This window comes from Chinchilla lanigera, unplaced genomic scaffold, assembly GCF_000276665.1.
Source record: "Chinchilla lanigera isolate Chin_1 unplaced genomic scaffold, ChiLan1.0 scaffold00026, whole genome shotgun sequence".
NCBI lineage: Eukaryota > Metazoa > Chordata > Mammalia > Rodentia > Chinchillidae > Chinchilla > Chinchilla lanigera.
This window is the reverse complement of record NW_004955427.1, coordinates 15802185-15824603: the sequence shown is the minus strand read 5'-3', so window position 1 is coordinate 15824603 and position 22419 is coordinate 15802185.

Sequence of the window (22419 nt, the reverse complement as noted above, 5' to 3'; positions counted from 1 at the left end):
GATGAATCTATGACATACCTGCTATTTGTTTTACTTTTAAGACAAAAGATCTTAATGTATGAGTTGTTTTTTCTAAACTATAACTTCAACATTCAGGTTTAATTGTAACGTTGGTATTTTGCAATGAATAAGTGGGTTTGGGGATGGAGTTTGGACATTCTTCTCTAAGAGATTTGCAATTGCTGATATAATGCATTATTATCCATAGTCAAGGTACTGCACAATAGCACACCACAGCATCTTGCTCCTATGTTACTGTAACCTAGTACTAACTGACTACCTTTCCCCATCCCTCAAGTGCACTTTCTCAGGAATCACAGATCTTAATCTTAGCACTGCCAGTTATGCTCACAGTGTCCTGGAACTGTGACCTGTACAATATAAGCACTTAATCTTTTTGGGATTTAGTTTTCTCATTTACAGTATGAATCGGATGATTGGAAAAATCTAGTTTCTAGCCAATTCCATGTACTTTGATTGTGGGAGGTCCTCTTCAGCAGACTGCATGCTCAAGAAAGCAACATGCTGCAGTGGTTAATGGCATGACTTTTCGGGTTCATCCGTCAAGGATCCAATCTGGTCTCCACTGTATTTGTTTACTTTGTTGAGGGACTTCCTGCAAATCATTGAGCCTTTCTGTGCTTTATTTTTCTTACATATCAATAAAGACAACAATAGCTCCTATACTGAAGGCAACTGTAAGAGTTCAATTACATAGATCAATGCTTATAAAGACTTTAGCATAGATCCTGGAACATAGTAAGTGCTCAGTAATTATTTTATGCTTATTGGTTGTGATACTGCTACTCATCCCAGGTAAGGCCATTATGAACACGATGCCTTTAAACTTTTGTTTCACAATCAAGACTCAGCAGGGAACAACTAGTCTAGAAGGATCCTTTCAGACTATGCTTGATTGAACAATTAAAACTACAGCTTTAAAAGTTCTTCATTAACAGTAAAAGTCAGTGAATACTTTAAGCATCAAACTTTTGTGCCATGTTTTTTCTTTGCCAATACTTGCTTATATTGAGTAACTATGTTAATCTAATTTCAAATAGTAAGAACAAGGGGAGTGGGAAGGGCCCCAGTGTTATGTTAACATGCTGCGTCAATGTTAGTATTGGCACCTCAGCCCAGGCTTGTATTCATGATGATGTTTGTGAAGTTGATCCATGGTTTTGATTTAGTCAATGCAGACTAAAGCTACTCAAGACGACAGCAAGACTGTCCTTCATTCAGTTAAACTAAGAATTGTCAACAAATGTTATTAATAATAAGTTTAAGCACCTCTAAAGTGAAAAATATGCTTAGAAGAAGTGCACATTCACAGATATGTGTGTGACACCCATATCTGCCAAGTCACCCAACCCTGTGGAAGAGTTCAATGTACTTGCAATGTAAGAAGTGTTTATTCAGATTAGTGTCCCATGATTCCCGCAATTTTAACTCTAAGTCAGAATAAAAACACTCTACTTGTAATTGATGTCCATTCAGCTATGAGGCTTCCTAAGGAGAAAGTAATTTGGCCCATTACAAGGAATCTTAATGATCATGCCACCTATGCCTATTTTTCTGATTATTAAACATTTTCCTCTTCTTAATTTGAAATGGTGCTGCAGAGCAAATTTAGAGTTGTGGTTGTCAAACTTGGCTGCACAGTAGAATTAATTTGGGAGTTGCTTTTTCTTAAATCCCAATTCCCAACCCACACCACACAATAATTAAATGAAAGATAGTGGAGCTCACTTGGAAGTAGAATATCTTTTTACGTCTCCCAGGTGGCGTGAATATGCGGCCAGGATAGAGAACCAAGGCTCTAGAATCTTGCCTCTCAATCTTGAATTCATGATTTTGTATAAATGAAGATAGAAGCTTGGAACTATCACATATTTTTAATCTGTAAAGACTTTCCTTTCTAATTTGATAGAAAGGGATTCTTTCACTTCTACATTCCATGGCCCTGGATAGACAAAGCTCGGTTCCCTAAAATGTGTATGTTCTTTAAAGCCTGAAAAGGGCTAGCTGTACAGCACTGGTTATTTCTTGTAATTGTAAATCACTGAGAAGCTTCTTAATCATGCAGATTCCCACTGCCTGAAATTCCACTTTACGATGTAGGGTAGCAATAGATCCAAGAAATGTGCATTTTTAAAGCAATATCCCAGCTTCAGCGTTGGGATATTATAAAATTGCAGAATCCTGGTCTCTATTCTTGGGTTGTCTATATGTTGGTAAACTATTGCTTCATACTGAGTTTCCCAAAAACTTAACAGTTTAAAATAGAAATCATGTTCATGTTCAGAAATTTATGGGTGGTTCTTTTGCTCTCAGCTGACTTAATTCATGCAAGCATAGTCAACTGGATTTTGGTTTTGCTGAAGTTGACTGGTTTCTCTCTCATATTAGGGGCTGTTGATAGTATGCTGTGTCTTGGACAATCCTGATCCTTCTTTACATTTATCTTCCATTCCTCTAAAAGCCGTAGGGCAGTAGAGCAAAAATTTACAAACTACACCATCTCTTCTATCATTATATTGGCCAAAACTAGCATGAGGGCAGTCCAGGTTCCTAGACTGGGAAAGAAACTGCATTCCTTGGGGAGATGCTTAGAAAAACAGCAAAAGACTTGGACACGGAGCATTCAAGAGTGCAGCAGTTGTTATAGTAAGCATACCACACCCAGCCATGTTGGGAGTGGCTGAAGCTGGGAAGTAATAACCTTTCTAGGGTATAAATAAATGCTCTACTATTCTTGGGCAGTTCCTCTCCTCTGCTCAGGAGAGAAAGGAGCTCCTCCTGACTCAGCTTTTTGTCTCTTGTCTATCTCTTCCTCATTCTCGTTGCCATTCCTTTCCAGGTATTTTGGTTATTTTTCTCTTGTTGCTGGGACAAAATACCAGACACCCAAAATTAAGGCAGGAAAGGTTTATTTTGCTCATAGTTTGTGGAGGTTTCAGTCCACACTCAGGTGACTCCAAGGTAGAGTGGCACATGGCAGAGGGCATCATTTCATGGTGAGGGAGCACGGCAAAAGCCGCAAGAGCAAAAGGGAGGAGTGGCAGCAAGCAGCCTTTTTCCCTCCCTTACACTGTATGCAAATTACCCACACAGAGCAGGTGTAACACTCACACCCATAATCCCAGCATTAGACCGTTAATCAATCATAAACTCTAGAAGCCTGCCCCATGACTGCATGAAGTTTTGGGGGTACACCCAGACACAAACCATAAACTGAGGCACAGCAAGAGCTCAATGGGTCCCTACACAGCCAGGCATTTTAAAACATTTTTACATAAACTCTTTCATTTACTCTTTCACTCATTCTGATGTAATAGGTAGTATCAGCTACCTCGTACTGGGCAGCAAAGATTGCAGGAATCCCAGAGCGTGGTAAAATAATAGCTAACGGTGTATAGGAATAGGTTTTAGATATACCTTGCAGATAAATACTTTAACATAAATGAGTAGCAAAAGATGAAGTCACTGCAGTGTGGCAGTGAGGGTGTGGTGCAGGAGTAAATGTGCTGATTGTGTGAGACAAAAGAATGTTACAGGAGAAGAGCTAGAATTTAAGTCAGTTTCATTTAGATCCCACGGCTGTCCTTTAGACCCTAATCCTGACTTACTGTATCTGATTCTGACAAAGTGAGGTCTATGCGGTTGATATCTGATGCTTACACTCAGACTTTAGGGATGAAAAACTGGATCATTATATTCATTTGACCTTTGGGGAGAAATTACCTTGTGACCTAGTTAATTGAGTTTGCAAGAAAGATTGCCAAATCTCTATGACAGCTAAGATAATTTTGTAACATTGTTTTGTATTTTAAAACCCCTTCAAGGAAACTTACTTTTTGTGAAGAGGAAAAAATACATAGAAATGAGGGAGAGGAGCTGTGATTCAAACTCTGTACCAGTGCACTTAATCTGCTGTGCCATTTCTCAGCTCTGCTTCCCTTATCACTATAGTTGAAGCAGGTGCCTGCCCCTTTCTGGCAGAACTGAGAAGAAAAGCTCTATTTTTTATTTTTATTAGTATATGTTTATAGTACACAATGATTGCACTCATTGTAGTTAGTACTTAACACATTTTAATTCTTTTTATATCCATTTTTCCTTCCTTCCATCCACCTTTTGTCCATTTCCCATTTGCAAAAGATTGATGTCCCTGTTTCCTATTATTTATCTTTTACTTTACTCTTTATTTGTACTTTGAGTTTCTCATAGAAGACAAACTATGCAATATACATCCTAGCCAAATTTCCTTTCTAGCATACCAGTGCATGAAAGCCAAGTGTTTGTTTTTTCAAATAAAATCATAGCTCATTTTTAGACATAATATCAATTCTTACTTTTCTTTTTTACCTTAGGGCTTCTGTTATAAAAGAATGGTGTAAACTGTTTTGACTTTTCATATTTAATTGAAGTCTTTTACCCAAGTAATTCTATAGTAACTCAATATTAGCACTTCCTGCGGAAAGATTTTCTTTTTCTGGGGTTCTGGGGACTATTTTCACTAATGTCAACATAGGACTGCATTTTGGGAAACTTGGGTAAGAGGTCAGAGCTAATAAATCTGTTTCCAGGCTTTGCTTTTTCATTTTTGTCATCTTGAGGCCTAGTTTACAGCCAGAAATTTAGTTGAAAAGTAGTGTACAATGGGAGGTTGGAGATTAGGATCAAGAAACATTCTTCCTGAGTTTGAATTTCATTTCTGCCATTTTCTAAGCGACCTGGGACAAGTTACATAAACTCTCCCTACCTTGCGTGCTTATCTACAAGTGTCAATAAAAATATCCACTTCATATCATCCTGAAGATTAAATGTGACAATAGGAATGAAATGTTTAAATCAGTGCCTAGAACACAACACACATTTAAATAAAGGTTAGTTGTCATTGTTCAGTAAACATGCTTTCCGTGACTAGAAAAAGGATGTGATATTAATATCCTATACTGTGACTATGGGGTTTTGCATTATGTTAAATGAAAGAATTCCTAGGAAAAAGGAGAATAATTTTATGGCCTGAAGAAATAGATTTAATGCTTAATCTTATTTTAAGGTATTCTTTTCCTCATTTGCTTGCTTTTTGCACCTCTAAATTTTGTCTCACTTTTTCGTTGTGTGTATTAGCACACTTTCACAGTCCCTTCCCCTGGGAGTGTTTCCATTTGACATGAATTATAGTCTAATTACATAATGCAGTATTTATATAAGCATAAAAGGAACAATTATTATGCTGTGTATGGTCTTAATTTATTTTTAATTTATTCATCTAATTGGGATTTTTTCAAAGATCCCCCCAAAGTTTAAAATTAGAGTAGCTCTTCTGCCTTTAAAACTTTTTTGTTTATTAATTTTTCAAAGGTATTTAGGATTGGGAATCCCAAGCTTTCTCTAGTAGGAAAGGCAAAAAAGGGAAAAGGGTTTGTGCTTTGGAATCAGGGTGGGATTCTACTCTCGGGTCATATAAGTAGAGGCTTAAAGTGATTTGATTTCCGTGTGCCTCAAGTTCGTTGTCTTTCAGAGATGATTATGTTGATGTGAGAAGATTCGTATGGTAACTGCCACAACATAGGTATTCAGTGTAGCTGCCAGAAGAAACGGACCACCCTAGAAAGAGGTTTGTGCTAGGTAATTGTTGACTAAGGATTGCTAAATGAAAGTCGACTTTCTGTATGCATAGGTTCCACACTCTGCATACTCAAACAATTGCAGATCAGAAATATTTAGACAAATGTCATGGATCTGAATCAAGTAGGTACACTTTGCTTTCTTTTCACTCTTTCCTAAACAATGTACTGTAACAACTATTTACCTAGCATTTATATTATACTTAGCATTATAAGTAATACAGGAGATGATTAAAGTGTAAAGCAGAATGTACATAGAAAATAATATGTCATTTTTGGGGGAGTGTCTTGCTCTGTTCCTCAGACTTGCCTTGAAATGACGATGTGGCCCAGGCTGGCCACAAACTCCCTGCAATCCTCCTGCCTTAGCCTCCTAAGTGCTGGAATTACAGGTGTGTTCCGCTGCACCTGGCCCAGTATGTCATTTTGTGTAAGGGGCTTGAGCGGGTATAGATACATTCTTTTATTTTAGTAAACCAGAAGTCATATTCCCTGAAGGGTCGTGTCAAATGGCTACGACTGCTGCTACTGCTATTGAGAAGAGGCAGGTGGATGACAGCAGGAAAAGGAGCCGGTGAGTAGGCTGAAGGTCAAGCAGGGTCCCAAAGGAGGTGATGAGAGATGCTGTTTTGAGAACTGTGGGGTCAGTTTATGCTGTATTGTTCTTTACTGACCCTCCATGGAGGGAATTTCTCATTCTTTTTTTGAGGCTGGAAATCTTTTATCTAATGTGTTGGGTAGACACACATTGGGAAACAACACAGCCAAATCTCCTTTCCCAGAACGTGCGGTTTCTACACCCCCTTTCTGTCTGGTCTAGGAAGTAGACAGCGTCCTTGGGGGATGAGCAATTTCTTTCCTCCACTCCAGAGATGGGAATAAGCACTACCATATCCATCTGCTGTACCTTCTCTACTCCTCATGCTCCTCCAAGATTTCTTCCCTAATGGAGGAGAAGGTGAGCATGAAAAAAAAACCAAACTGCTAAAGGCCCATGAATATTTCAAAGGGAGAAGCCAAGGGACTCCATTAAACCTTGTGCACTCTTCTGTAAATGGAGAAAGAGGCTGAATAATAAAATACTCAGAGGTACTGAGGTGATTTCAGAGCAAAACAGGCAGTTATAAAATAAAATGGTTCTCACCACAAAGAAATCTTAAATTTCCTCCTCCTCATTCTCTCACAGTCAGTTCTTTTCAGAGCTCTGACTTCCGTGTGCCTATAAACACAAAAGCTCAGAAGCACAAATAGAACTGAGGTTATATGCAAGACCTTTCTAGTCCAAGAAATCTGCTTGGAATCTGGTTTCTTGCATTGATTATCGGAATTTATGGTCCTCATTTTAGATGAGAATTAAATGTGGCAAAGCACATAAATCTCAGAGCATAGACTTATTAAATGATTTTTCTTGCTATTGCATATTTCTCTTTCACATTTCTTTCCTATCTTCATAGAAATGTTCTTCTCTCACATTTCTAGACTACAGCTGTGTGATGTCTCTGTCCTGTCAGTCAGGTCAGTAGCCAGGCCTGGCATTTCTCTTGGTAATCGGCCACAGTCTGCCCAACAGGCACATATGCTACAACAGATCCAGTCTCCCTTATAATGGCCCTCTGAGAATAAGGCTTTTAAGCCTGCACATGCATGTGACAGGCTAGAAGCCATTATTAATGGCCTGTGGGCTGTCAGGACCAGTTAAGTCAGCTGGTGCGTAACACATGAAACCTTCTGCCCTCCAGACTGGCAGGAAAACATGTCTCTTCTCCTTTCTTTTGCTATCTCCACAAAAATATAAAAATCACTTTAGAGCATCCATGTTTTTCATTATTCATTCAAATGCCAACTGGGCATCCTTTTTTGAGCTTGGCATTGATGGAGTAGGAAAAGTGAAAAATACCTTGCTTGAATAATTTTATCTCCATATAAAATCCTTAAAGGCAGAAATAGCATAGGTACTGATCAATGTGTTTTCTAATAAGTTCATCTGTTTTCTCCGGATTTTAGAAGTTTCTTTGGGCCATTGAATGGTACTATAATTGAGTGATACTGCTCAAATATTATTGCATGTCTATTGAATTGTCAGCCACTGTACTACATGCTAGCTGAGGAAAGACGATGTGGTTCCTATTCTTAGTGCCTAACGGAGACAGAAAATGGAATGGGTAGTTCTAACACAGTGGAATGCTAAAACAGAAGTTAAATGTCATGGCAAGATGCATGTAGGAGCAGCCCTAAAGCAGATGGAGGAGAAGGAACTACAACTCAGACATCAGAACTCAGTCCTGGGAAATATGGGTAAAAATTAATCCATTGTTTCTTGTAAAACAAAATTTCTAACTTCATCATGGAAAAAATTTTCAAATAAAATGTTATATACTTGCTCTCAATATTTTTTCTTTCGTTTTACTTTTTCTTGTTTTTTTTGAGACAAGGGTCTCACGTTGTAGTTCAGGCTGGCCTTGAACTCATTATGTAGCCCAAGCTGGTCTTGAACTCACTGAAGTCATCCTGCCTTAGCCTCCAGAGTGCTGGGATTACAGGCCTGCACCATCACTCTCGGCCTCAATTTTCTTTTTATGAAGACTGCTATTCAACTATTCTATCACAAATTAATGTCACTTGTTTTTGATCTATTATAGCTCATCAACTTACACCTATAATTTAGAATGTAAACAAACAAAACTTTGTTGTTTTTTCATGACTATTTGAAGTCTTTTCACTCCCACATAAATTGTAGGTTTCCTAAGAGTAGAGGTTTTAATTACATAAATTTTGTATTTCCAATATTTCCTGTGTAAATGTGACAAAAGTTTTCCTATCAGGAAAGCAAAATCAGTGTTTATGCTCTGAAAGTATTTACATAATTTAAAAAAATTCTCATGGGAAGCAATTTAACTTGACCCATCCATAAAATGGGATAATACTTTTTCTGGCACTATATGAGATATGTAGTGTTTATGTTTATAATATTGTAATGTTTATAATATATATTTCTGGAAATGCTTCTTAAGCAGTAAATTATCATAAAATTGATTTTTTGAATATTCCCTTGGTCGGTGTCCTTTGTTGAATGTAATTCTAGACATTCTGCTCATTGCTACCTAGTTCAGTCATGATAAGAGAGAGTGGGCTATGATAATAAACATCTCCCCAGTCTCAATGACCTGAGTCAGCTAAGTATTATTGATTGTTTAACTTGTTCCTTCTAGACTGTGGGTAGAGAATGAGCACTTTGCTCATTGCAATTACTGAAGGACACAGCTTTGGGAAACTACCATCTTGAAAACTACTGGCTGCAGTGATAGAAAGAGAATTTGAGATCACATGTGGACTCATAAGGGTTTTTGTAAAGGTTTTTGTTTTTTGTTTTTTGAGGTCTAAGAATTAAACCCAGGGCCTTCACACTGAGCTATATCACTTTTGCTTGTTCGTTTGTCTCTTTGTTTCCAGGTGTTGCTAAGCTTCCAAGTTTCCCAAGCTGAACTTGTATTTGCAGTCACCATGCCTCAGCCTTTCAGAGTGCTAAAATTACAGGTGTGTGATACCATGGTCAGCAAAGGAGTTTGAACGGCAAGAATGTCCTTCTAGCACAGGGTATGGATGGCCCACTGCCCTGTGTACAGCTGACAGCAGTGAAGGTGAATAAAAACCACATAATGATGGTTATAAGGAGTGACTTCATGGAGCTAAGGAACAGAGACAATGGACCAGGTCATTCATTTATGAGATGTTTCTTGAGTTTCTATGGAGTGCTTGGAGACAGGGATTCCACCAACCTAATCCTCTGCCTTCAAGGAAAACAAGATCTTAACAAGAGGGACGAATACAACTTGAATGCCACCCATGTGCCAGAATCTGGGGTGTGTTTCTAGTTAAACCACTGTCCTAAAAGATGGCCATAGTTGTTTCCATGTTACATGTAATTTAGGCATTTATCTCTAAGATCACAGTGTGATAGTGTCAGAGCTGGAAGTAGAATCAGACCTGTCCATTTCAGAAGCAGCACTCTTTCTGCCATTCGGATCCAGTGATAAGAGAGACAGGGAATCTATAAGCAGCATGGAAATATTATCGAGGCAGCATGAACAGTGTATGCTCTGTGTGCTCTGTGGGGCTTAGAAAGGCAACTTAATGCCTGGGGAGTGTCTGAAAGGCTTCTCTGGGGAGGTGACATTTTAGCTGGGGTTTTTGAAAGATGAGTCAATATTTGCCATGAAAAAATCAATTCAGTCTAAGTAGTAATAAATGGGGTTTCAAGAGGCAAACAGACAGTTGTTTATCTAATGTCAAATATCCTTGCAATCACACATTCCCATCTGTCTTCCTTCCCTGCATCCTTCTGTAGTCTCAGACTTACAGACCCACAGCCACTTCCTCTCTCTCACCCTTTGCGTCTCTTGCCAGTCTATCACTAAATTCTGACAAAGTCTTCCCCGTGTTATTTCTCAGGAGTCCACCATCTGGCCAAATCCCAAAGACGGTGGCTGTCTGGATGAGCGAAATGTGGCCTGTGGTGAACAGGCACCTTTTAACTGCTTTTTGTTACTCCCAGTAGAGCACTACAGTCAATATCAAGGAGTAGGGCCAAGCGGTTTTGTTCACACAACTCCCACAGCCAGCAACCTTAGCAGTGCGTGGTGCTGGCAATGGAAGAAGATGGTGAGGTGGTGCCTTCTGCAGGGGGAATCCTACTTGTAATAATAATGCTTTAACCTATTTCCACAGAGGTTTCCCTCTTTTCGCTCCTTAAGAGATGTAAAGAAAGATTTCTGTCTTAAAAAAAAAAAACCCTCCATTTTCATTTTCTAATTGGGGCAATTTAACTTAAAAAAGGACTTAAAATAATAAATATAGGAAATTATTATTGATTATACCATGAGTTTACTCTCTGTTCATTCTTTTAAATACTAAACGTGATCATATGAATTAAAACAGGTTCTTTTCTCCAGTAAATACCATAATAAATTGTATCTGTTGTTGGGAAATCTAAACATCCTTTCTTTTGTTTGTGATGAAGTATGAAATAAAGATCAAGCAGTTAGAAGTGATCTGGAAATTTTGTCAGTGATACAGGATTCAGCTTGCTATTACATCACACAACTAGGAAATGTTCTCTGTGAAGGACTGACTCCTGCTAAGGAAGATTTAGTAGGCAGGATGCCAAAGACAGTAGGCATAGTAGTATTATTTTGCAACTAAGATTATATTTAACTTTTCCAAGCAAATGCATTTTAACTATATGTTAAATGGTTTCAATAAACTGGGACAATGATATCTAACCTAGGTTGGGGGTTTTTAAAACATCTGAAAATGCCATAGTTTGTGTCCGGAGTGTCCCCTGAAGGCTCCTGGGTTACAGGCGTGGTTGTTAGCCTGTGGCACTGTTGGGTGGTAGTGGTGAAACTGTTAGGTACTGGGACCAGTGGAAGGAATTTAGGTCATTGGCAAAGCATGGCCCTTGAAGGGGATATTGGAATCTCCTCTCTCTCTCTCTGTCTCTTTCTGTCTCTGTCTGTCTCTCTCTGCTTCTCTCTATCTCTCTCTGTGTGTCTGTGTCCCTGTCTGTCTCTGTCTGTCTCTCTGTCTCTATGTCTCTCTGTCTCTCTTTTTCTGTATGTCTCTCTCTCTCTTTTCTGCCTGACATGAGGTGAACAGCTTTACTCTACCATGCATTCCTCATCCTGATGTTTCTGCCTCATCACAGGGCTAAAATCAGTGGGATCAAACAAACATGGACTAATACCTCTGAAAACTTGAGCAAAGGTAATCTTTTCTTCCTTTGAAGTTTTTTGGTTCTGGTATTTTTCAGTGATTCATACAAGTGGCATATGGCAGTCTTCAATTCATGCAAGAGATTTCTGAGAGATTTCTGGAATGAATAGTATCAGTTGTGAATACACATAGAGAGTAAAGAAAAACAGTTCCTCTCTAATGTAAGTGAGAAAGATTTGTGGAGGAACTGAATAGTAGGACCTTGCTAAGTGATAGGGAAGTGACAACTTGGAGAGTGAGGAGATGGACCATTGCCTATGTATAGTATACATTTATATTATTTCTATGTATTATACATAGAAAAAAGTATATATGTTCCCTGAGTTCCTAAAATGTGATTACTAAAATACTAATAACCTAAAGTGAGATACATCTTTAAAAGATATATATATAGAGAGATAGATAGATAGATAGATATAGATATATATAAAATGAACCTTTCATTTTCTAAAATAAGTTGCTATTTAGAGTTACATTATTGACCATTAGTGGGAAATGTCTCCTACAAATCTTGGCAATGTTGAACTGAGCCATTTATTTTTACCTTCTTAGCATTGAACTGTAGGGATTATTTCATATACTCTGGATAAAATCTTTGTTCAGATTTGGTGTGTCTGTGTGTGTGTTTGTGAGTGTGTGTATGTGTGTGTTTGTACACATATCTAGAATTTATAGAGGATTCTTTTAACTCATTGTAAGAAGATAAAAAGAAAACATACAGGTAATATTTTCTCTCAGTCAGTGGCTTGACTATTTATTTCCTTCCAGTGTCTTTCATAAATTAGAAGTTTAGATTTTTATGGTGCCCATTCTGCTCTTATAAATACTACTTTTCTGTGCTTCTTAAGATGTATTTTTCTATTTTAGGATTGCAATTATTTTCTCCTAATTTTAGAAGTTTTGTAGAATTCCTCAGCAGGCAAACCACATTCCTGTTATCTCAAATTTCCTAGATTCTCCACTGCACTTTTACCTTCACTCTAACAGCTTCATGTACTGGCTGGCCTCCAAGATCTGCCTTTAAAACCTGGGTGGAAACCCCACTTATCCCACACCTCTTGCCTATAAAACTAACTTCATTAGGACAATGCAAAAGTCTGCTGCCAGTTCAAGGAGTAGCCAGTCCTCCTTGGATCATAGTTGCAGAGGTCTTTGATTAGATGGCTTAGCACAGTGAAAAGAATCTTGAAGAACCAATTTCCTAAATTGCCATTCTCAAATAGAGGGCCCAGGGACTATATTTCAAAGCAAAGTCTTTCACTTTTTCTCCTTTGAACCTGTAAAAAGTGATGTCTTGATGATTCCCAAGATGCCTTCAAGGCATCTTTTCTACTATCCTGATGTAAAGTACTTTGCTTCTTTGCAATGCTGATATTTTCACTAGTCAAGCTCTCCAATGGCCCCACTTTGCAGGTGCTTGCTTGCTTTCTGATAAAACTTTGTATTTGTTAAATCATTCAACTCTGTTATTTGTTCCCAAGTATCACTAAAAACAGCATGCAGTACCTATACTACAGCCTGAACACTGGGTTGTCTTGAAATTTCCTCCACCATTGTCTTGGTTATTTTTTGTTGTTGTTGTTGAGACAAAATATCTAACATCCAAAATGAAGGAAGGAAATGTTTATGTAGCTTATAATTTGTGGAGGTTTTAGTCTATATTTGGCTGGCTCTGAGGCAGAGTGGCATATGGCAGAGGGGAAATGTTTATGGTGGCAGAAAACAGCAAAGTAACAAGAGCAAAAGGGAGGAGTGGCAGAAAAGAGCAAGCCTCTTTCCCTCCCTTATATTGTAAGGAGGCTGGCCCCACCCAGGGGGGCGTAGCACTCATGTAATCTCCATGCCCTCCTCTTGTGTAGGCTCAGGATGAATATAAAGTAAGTACACTGGCTCCCTGCTGAATCACATAGTTAACATTTAAACTCTCCATGTTGACAGAGTCTATGAACCATAACAACCATGTAATTAGTTTGCCATCCAGAATTCAAGTTTCCTACCAAGTCTCAAAATTTAGAAAATTTTCTTCTAGAGCATAGCACACATAGTCTCAAGTTCAACTGCAAATATAGTACCTGTTCCCAACTAAAACCTCTTGAAACATGCCTTTACTATTTACATTTTTATCGGTATTCTAGTCTTTTGAGCTCTGACCAGAACATCCCATTAATCTTCACTTACACCATTCTAATGTTTAACTTCCACAGATACCTTCTACAAACCAGTTTCAAAGGCTTCTAAATCTTCATGTTTAGCCACAGCAATTCCACTCCAGGTACCAAATCTGTCTTGGTCATTCTTGTTATGGAGACAAAATATTCAAATCCACTACTTAAAGAAGCAGAGGTTTATTTAGGCTCACAGTTTCAGTGGGTTCATTCCATAGCCAGCCAACTTCAAAGCAGAAACAGCATGGTGGAAAGGCCTGCCAGAGAGGAAAGCTGCTCACATCATGGCAGCCAAAATGTAGAGAGAGATTAGAGGAACTAGAGATAGGAATATACCTTCTAGGTCATGCCCCTAGGGGCCACATCCAAACAGACCCCACCCCTGAACAGCAAGTCAGCTAAAGTACATCCATGATCCTGTCGCTTTCACACACATGAGAATTTTGGGGAACATCCTCTCTAAATCGTAACAGATGACCATTATTTCCTTCTGAAAAAGCTCTTTTTTTCCTCAAAAATTTAATGTCATGGTCTTTCTTTGTTCTTTATGATTATTGCTATTATGTTTTCTTCAGTAGCTACTAACCGGGAATGCCCCAGGACTGAGTCCCAAGCCTTGTCCTCTCTACTTACTCCAGGTCAGTTTAAATACTATGTATGTATCAATGCCTCTCAACTTTTCAACCTCCAGTTAATATCTTCCTTTGTGTTAGAAACCCATAAAATCATCTTCCTTCTTGACATAGCAGTAAAATGTATCATAGGAATTTCTAAAACAACAAATTTCCTGTGATCTAAATGATCTGTATTCCTAAAATTCACATAGTGAAGCCCAATGTCACATGCACTGGCATTAACAAATGGGGCTTTGTGGGGGAAGATAAAGTCATGAGGACTTCACCCACACAAATAAGACTGGTACTCCTACAAAGAGGAATAGAGGAACATTTTTGCCTCTTTTGCTTCCTGAAAATGGAGCAATAATTTTCCATTGAGGAGAAACAGGCCCTGACTGGGCACAAAATCTCATGGCACTTGATCTTGGACTTCAAAACTGCCACACTGAGAACCTACCCTCCACCATATGAACACTTGTAGGACAACCAAATGGCAATATTCTTTTTTCAAAGTTTGTTGAATACTGTATTAGTCTCATCCAAAATACTCCACAGGAACATTAAGAATAATATTTTATAAGTTATTTTCACATTATAGCCTAGTCAAATCAATATATAGAACTAACCGTCATGCCATATTTAACTTCTTTACTGCTACACCATCACCCCGCCTTCTTATCTACCACCATCGTCTTCCAGTTGAATTCCCATTTCTGTTCTTTTATTGCCTGAATCCTCTCTTTACACAACAATCAGTTTTTGTTGCATAATATAAAATACTTTGCTTCTCTTGCTTAAACTTCTTAACTGACTCCCTGTTCTCTTCAGGTGAAAATAACATCTCAGTGTCAAGACTACCATGACCATAGAACCTAGCCTGTCTTCCCTACAGTCTCACAGCCCCGCTCCCCACCCTCACCACCTTCTAGTCAGACTGTCTTGCTTCTGTTTCCTGGAACATATGCACCCAGTTTAGGGCCTGATGCCTGCTTTTTCTCCTGTTCCACTTCTCATTTTTTCTCAACAGCTTTCTTTGTTTCAACTCTTATTTGTAGTGCTTCTCTTCATTTCCTTCATCTTTCATCTAAACAATGACTATATCTGCATAACTAAAGCATTTTGTTTATAACTTATTTATTATGTTCTACAGGGCTGGCCAAACTTTTTTCAAAAATACAAGTCTGAAATAACTCCAGTGGAAGGTTCTTAACTCCCTTTGCAGCCATAGATTCTTTTACAATTGAGAAAAGTGACATCTGAATCCTTTTTGTAATATTATTTTAAAATTATAGAATAATACAAATATAGTTATGATACAAACATTTGTGAAATATAGTTATCACATTGAAATATAGTTACCAATGTGCTTTTGTATTAACTAATTAAATAATGAGCTATATAGCAGTAGGTCTTAAAACTACCAATATTTTGAAGAAGTGAATAACATACAAATGATTCCAAGGTATCTGTGACAACTATAATATACAATGAAAATACCTGATCTCTTTTGCTAACACAGGCATAGGTACTATTAATGCCACTATAATTTTAGGAAAAATTAAATTTCACATTACAATTGGTAAAAATGAAAGTGTATCTTATTTTTCATTCAAGTTTTTTTTTTTTTTTTTGGTTTTTCTCCGGTACCGGGAACCGAACTCACGACCTTCCGCTTGCCAGGCAGGCGCTTTTGCCGCTGAGCTAAATCCCCAGCCCCTTTATTCAAGTTTATAAGCCTCTTGAAGTTTATCCCAGATATAACTGAGTGGTTTAGTCCTTGAATACCATTTGGAAGGCACTAGTCTGAAAGTCTTATTTTTAATTTAAATTTAAAATCCTTTATGAATATTGCCATTGTTTCATTTTCTGAGACCGGGTTTCACCTTGTAGTGCAGGCTGGTCCTGAACTCACTACGTAGCCCCAGGGAGCCTAGAATGTTCGTCAATCCTCCTGTCTCAGCCCTCCAAGTACTATGATTATAGATATGTGTCACCATGCCAGGCTTACCTTTTACCCCCTCTCTTATTCTTCTGCATAGACAGTCAAGCATCTGCTTACTATATAATCTGACAGTCAGATGTCTTGCCATTTCCAATTAAATCAGGCTGTTTGGTAACTGTAGGTCTCTGATTAGTATACCTTTTTCTTACTTCTTTACCTGACACACTTTTCCACATCACTTAAAACTAAGCTTTTCTGATTTTCCTCCTCCAAGAAGTCTTCTTAATTGGTTGAGCAGATTAGACACCTTTACTTGCTTCTCCCAGATCTGTCTATTCCTGTACACTTTTCCCTGCTTTTTCTCCATGCCATATTTCTTTTTGTTATCGCTAATATACAGGGAAGTACAAATATTTAATAAATTTATTTGGAATTAATTGATGATGTCTTGAACTTATAGTGGCTTCTAATCTTTTGTGAAATAGCCATAAAAGAAAATTTGAACAGATATAAATAAGAGAAGTGAGCCAATCTGAGTTTCCCTGGTCATGACTTTAAAGTAACAGAGGAGGACCTGGGCTTGATAGACACGGCATGATACAATAATCCCAACATAGAGCTCATAAAACCTCTGCTGAGAGCACAACAGTGTGACTTTGCCTGCAAGCTCCTTTCCAGGGCAAGCCTTGGTACTGGCCAGTGGTCCCTATTTTAAGAGGTGTTCTGGTAAAATGAGGTCTTCCTTTTTCCTACTTCCTTCAGAGCCAAAATGGGTACAAGTGATGCTTGTTTCTGTGCTATCAGTATTAAAGGGAGGCTCTAGTGTGCTTTGTTTTATTGTTTTATATGTATATTTATTATTTCATTTTCATCTTATCAAATTATTTTATTAGTATAATACATATACATGCTTATCCATATATATACCTGTATGTATATGCAACACAGATGTATAGTATTTTTTATTCTAGGAAATAAAGCTATGCTAACTTTGGATTTGTTAGACACCCACTTTGTTTTATTGTAACAGTACTATATACAGAGTAAATATTTAAAAATATTTGCTCAACATAGTTTGCTAATAGGAAAAGATTCATGTTCATTAAAATGTATAATTACATTCATACCATATGCTGCTCTGATGTAAACTAAAGTTAGGATTTTAAAAAGACACCTATGATTTTGAGAATAGACTATACCCAATATCCTGCTCTTCCTAACATAAAATGTGCTTTGTGACATACATTCAGTTTTGAGATTTAAAAAGAAGTGTCATTGGTTACACTTAACTTCAGTTTCAACTTAACTTGTGTATTATCATATGCTCCTTCCTCTATGGCCATGAAGTCCCTCAGAATTTTCACTTTGTGGAGGAAGTATTAAAATATTCTATTAACTGGAAGGTGTAATAAAAGATATCCTGTACACAGCAGACAACAAGTCATCATGTTTATGCTACAGATATTTTACTGGTGCTGGGAAAACATGACAGGACTTATAATACATCAGGGATCTTTTAAGTCTTGCATAACAGAATTACAATTCAAACAAGCTAAAGTAAAAAGGGGTATTAACACACATGAGGTATGATTCTAAAATAGAGTGAATAATTAAAATTTTAATTAAAAATTATTACAGTAAAAGACAAATTGTGATATCACCCTTCAAAATACCACACTTAATTCAAACACACTTGTCCCATCCTTCTTGCCACTTTGAAGCAGTTCTAGACATCCCCTTCCATGAGGGTCATTAATTGTGCTGTCCCAGCTGCTTTGAGGTACTGACTGGTCATTTTGACTTCAGGGGAAAGTCAAAGGAAAGGAAGAGGAGATAGCAGCTAATAGATGGGAATTAGAAGTCCAGTGGTTCACTTTGTCGTTGATCCAGCCGTGAAATTTTTCTGAACAGTATTTCCCTGCTACTACCTGATGCTTTCCAGTTACTAGAGTCCAAAGCCAAACAAGACAAAAGTCTGAGGCCTAAGGACTTTATAGTCTAGCAGGAGACATCTAAGCAGTCATGGTGGGTTATATTAGGGAGATGAAGGCAAGTTTCATAGGTCTAGATTGGCAAGGTGGTCCACAGGCAGGAGGTCAGAAAGTCAGGAAAATACCATTGGCGACATCTCATGTTAATGCAGGGGCTGCTGAAGCCTCTACAGCAGAGTTGATGGTTACAAACATCACTGAATCTTGCTGCTCTGAAAGCTAGATGCAGGTGCTGCCTCCCTCATGCAGCATTTCCACATTTGCCATTTTCACAGTGTTATGGCTTGTTGTCTAGATGTCCTCCCAAAGCCTGATACAGTCATAGGTGGGGGTTTTACAGAGGTGGCTGGATCTAGAGTGTGTGACACTGAGATTAACTCATGGTGCAATGCTAGGCTCAAGGGTACTAGGGTTAAGGATGTGAATACTACCAATCCTAAGTAGCCTGGATCAGTTATAAGGATAGAAGGAGCTATGGTCACTCTTGCTTGCTTGTTTCACTATCTTCTGCCTGCTGTGAACTGTTTCTCCTCTGCAATGCCTGTCTTCCATACCACGCTGCCTTGGAGCCAGCTGATTATAGATCAAAACCTCTTCAAATTGCAGACTAAATAAACCTTTCCTTATTCAACTTTAGGCATCAGCTATTTTGTCTCAGCAATGAGAAAAGCTGACACATAGTGAGCACTCCGGTTTCTCTGCTGTTCCCTACTGTACTGAATAAAGGAAAAAGAAGAGCAATGTAGAAGACAAAAAATTAGAAAAAGACATACCCAAATGATTCTGCTTTTGTTTCCACCATGGATCTTTTAAACTTTTTATTTTTAAATATTTATTAGTGCATATTAGTAATAATGAGTAATAGGTGTTGTGTTGAAATAGTGGTACATGTATATAATATTCTTTCATTATTCTCACTCCTCATTACCTTCCTCTCTTACCCCCTGGTTCCCTTCTCCCTTTCTAATAGTGTGCATTCTACTCCCTTCTACTTTGTTGTCATCCCTATTTTTCTTAGATTTCTCATATAAGAGAAAATATGTGATGTTTAACCTTCTGAGTCTGTATTATTTTATTTAACATAATAATCACCAGTTCCATTTTCCTGTAAATAACATTATTTTTATTATATATGAATAATTTTCCATTATATATATATAATTTTTATACTTTTCATTATCCATGTATCTACTGACAGGCATTTAGGCTATTTCTACAGTTTGATTACTGTGAATTGTAGGAAAAAAAAACATGAGTGTGCAGACACCTTACAATAGGTTGTCTCTAATTTTTGTCAGTAATAAACTTGAGGGCTTGATCAAATCGTCTCTCTATTTTTAATTTTCTGAGGAAACTCCATTTGATTTTCATAGTGGTTGTACTAGTTTGCATTCCCACCAACAGTGTAGAAAGCTTCTGTTTGCCCCCTCATCCTGGATAGCATTTATGTTTTGCTTTTCTTTTTTTTTTTTTTTTGAGGTTTTTTGAGACTGAGTCTCACTATAGAGTTCAGCTCACACTGATCTTGAACTCCTTATGTCATCCAGGATGGCCTCAAACTCATAGAAATCCTCCTGCCTCAGTCTTCCAAGTGCTGGGATTGCATGCGTGTGGCACCACACATGACTGTTTTTCATATTCTTAATGGTAACAATTCTGGTTGAAATGAAATGGAACCTCAAATTAGTTTTGATTTTGTTTTAATAATGGCTAAAGATGTTGAACAATTTTTTTCATGTACTTCTTTTGAGAAGCATTTAGTCAATTCCTTTGCCCATTCTTTGGAGCTTTTGGTGTTATTTTCTTTGAGGTCTTCCTATATTCTAGATATTAATCTTTTCTTAGTGCTTCACTCTCTTTGTTTGTAATTGATCTGTGTAAGTATTTTATATCTTCTTGGTTTAATATTTAAAGGTCATATATGTCTAAAAATTTATCCATTTCTTCAATATCTTCATGTTCATTGGAATATGTTTTAATCATAGTTTTTAATAAATACCTGAATTTCACTGGCATCTATTGTAACATCACTTTTTACATTATGAATTTTATTATTCTGGGACTTAGGTCTTGTTAATCTGGCCAAAGATCTATAAATCTTGTTTATCTTTCAAGAAAACTGATTCTAGATTTTTAAGGACCTTGATACCCATCATTAGGTTACTGAGTTGAAAACATTCTATTTCTACTGTAGACACTCATGGCTATAAATTTTCCTCTTAGACCTTCTTTCATTGCATCCCACAGATTCTGGTATATGGTGTTACCATTATCATTTAATTCTAGGAGAGTTTTGATTTTTCTCTCATTTCTTCAATAAATCACTGATTGTTCAAAAAAGTAGTATTCAATTTTTATGTGTTTGTGTATTTTCTTTCACTGTTGATTTCTACTTTCTTTCCACTGTAAGATTTATTTTAATTTATTAAGACTTACTTTATGGCCTATTTTGGAGAATGTTATTTGAATGCTGAAAAGAACATGTTCTCTGCTATTATTGAATAGAACAGTCTGAAGGAATCTACTGGATATATTTAACTTATAGTGTAGATTTTTTTTATTTTAGTCTCAGTGACCTATATATTTGAAATCACCAACAATAACTGTATTGAAGTCTGTCTGTCCCTTCATGTCATGTTTATGTTATGAAATTAGGTGTGCCAATGATCAGTGTGCATATATTTACAATTATTATCTTTTCTTAGTGGATTGTTCCTTTCTCCAGCATGTAGTGATCTTCTTTGTCTCTTCTGACTAATTTTAGATTGACACTTGCTTTGTCAGTTATGTTATACTTAGGTATATTCCTTCTTGATTTAAGATTCCAGATGTATCATTTTCCACTATTAAGATTCCAGAGTATCATTTTCCATTATTAAGATTCCATTATTAAGCTTCCAGGAAGTACTCTTTTTTTTTTTTTTTCATTTTCCATTATTTGACTATCAATCTGTATATATCTTTGCAGGGAGGTAGCAGGCAACATATAGGTGGAGTTTGATTTTTCATAGGCTTTATCAGTCTCTGTCTTTTAATTGGAGAATGGAGAACATTTATATTGAAGGTTATGATTGAAAGGAATATACATCATTTTGTTATTTTTCTAGTGTTTAATTCATTCTTGGCTCTCATTTCTTACTACTTTACTAACAAGCTTCATTTTCTCCTGTGCTCTTGTGGCTGTGATTAACGTCTTTTGTGTTTAGTATTTCTAGTCTGTTCTGCAATTCTGGATTAATGACCATAGACTTCTTCAGTTTATGCTTATCTTTACAACTATTTTTCCTTCAGTTTAAAAGGATAGAAGGAATCTAGTTGGGTAATTATTTTCTTCCTGGGTTTAAAATACATTATCCCCACTCCTCCCAACCTTTAGAATTTCTGCTGGAAAACTTGTTGTTATTCTTATGAGTTTTCCATTAATTGAAGATTCGCTGTTACAGCTTTTAATATTCTTTGTTGTGAATTTTTGGAAATTTGATTATAATATATTATGAAGAGGTACTTTTCTGTTCAAGTTTACTGGGGATTCCAAATGCCTCTGGTTCTTGAATGTCTGTCTTATTCTCAGGTTTTGCCTTTAACTTCCTTGTCTAGGCTAATTGCTAAGTATTTAATTTTTCTGGGTGGTTTCATAAATGGTATTGTTATCCTAAATTCTTTCTCAGTGAGTTCACTATTGGTGTGGAGAAATGCTATGGATTTTTGTGAGCTGATTTTGTATTCTCTACATTACTGAATTTGATTATTAACTCTAGAGTATATTGATGGAATTTTTTAGGTCTTCTATGTAGAGGATCATATCATCCTCAAATAATGATCATTTGAGTTCTTTCTTTCCTATACATATACATTTTATTTCTTTCTCTTGCTTGACGCTTTTGATGATGTTTCTAATATTATATTTAACAAGAAATGATGGTGAACATTATTGTCTTGCTTATGATTTTAGATAGAAAATTTTTAGGTTTTTCCCATTTGATATGATATTAGTGGTAGTTTTCTCATAAATGGCTTTTATCAGACTGAGATAAGATCTTTTCATACCTATTTTCTTCAGGGTTTATTTAAATCATGAATAGATATTGGATTTTGTCAAAGGCTGTATCTAAATCTACTGAGATAATTTATGTGATCCTGAGTTCTGTTTTTGTACTATGCTATGTTTGTTAATTTGCATATGTTGAACCATCCTTACATTCCTGGGATAAAGTTTATATGGTCATAGTGTATGATCTTTTTGATAATTTATACATTCTCTTTTCCAGTATCACGTTGAAGATTTTTGTTTCCATA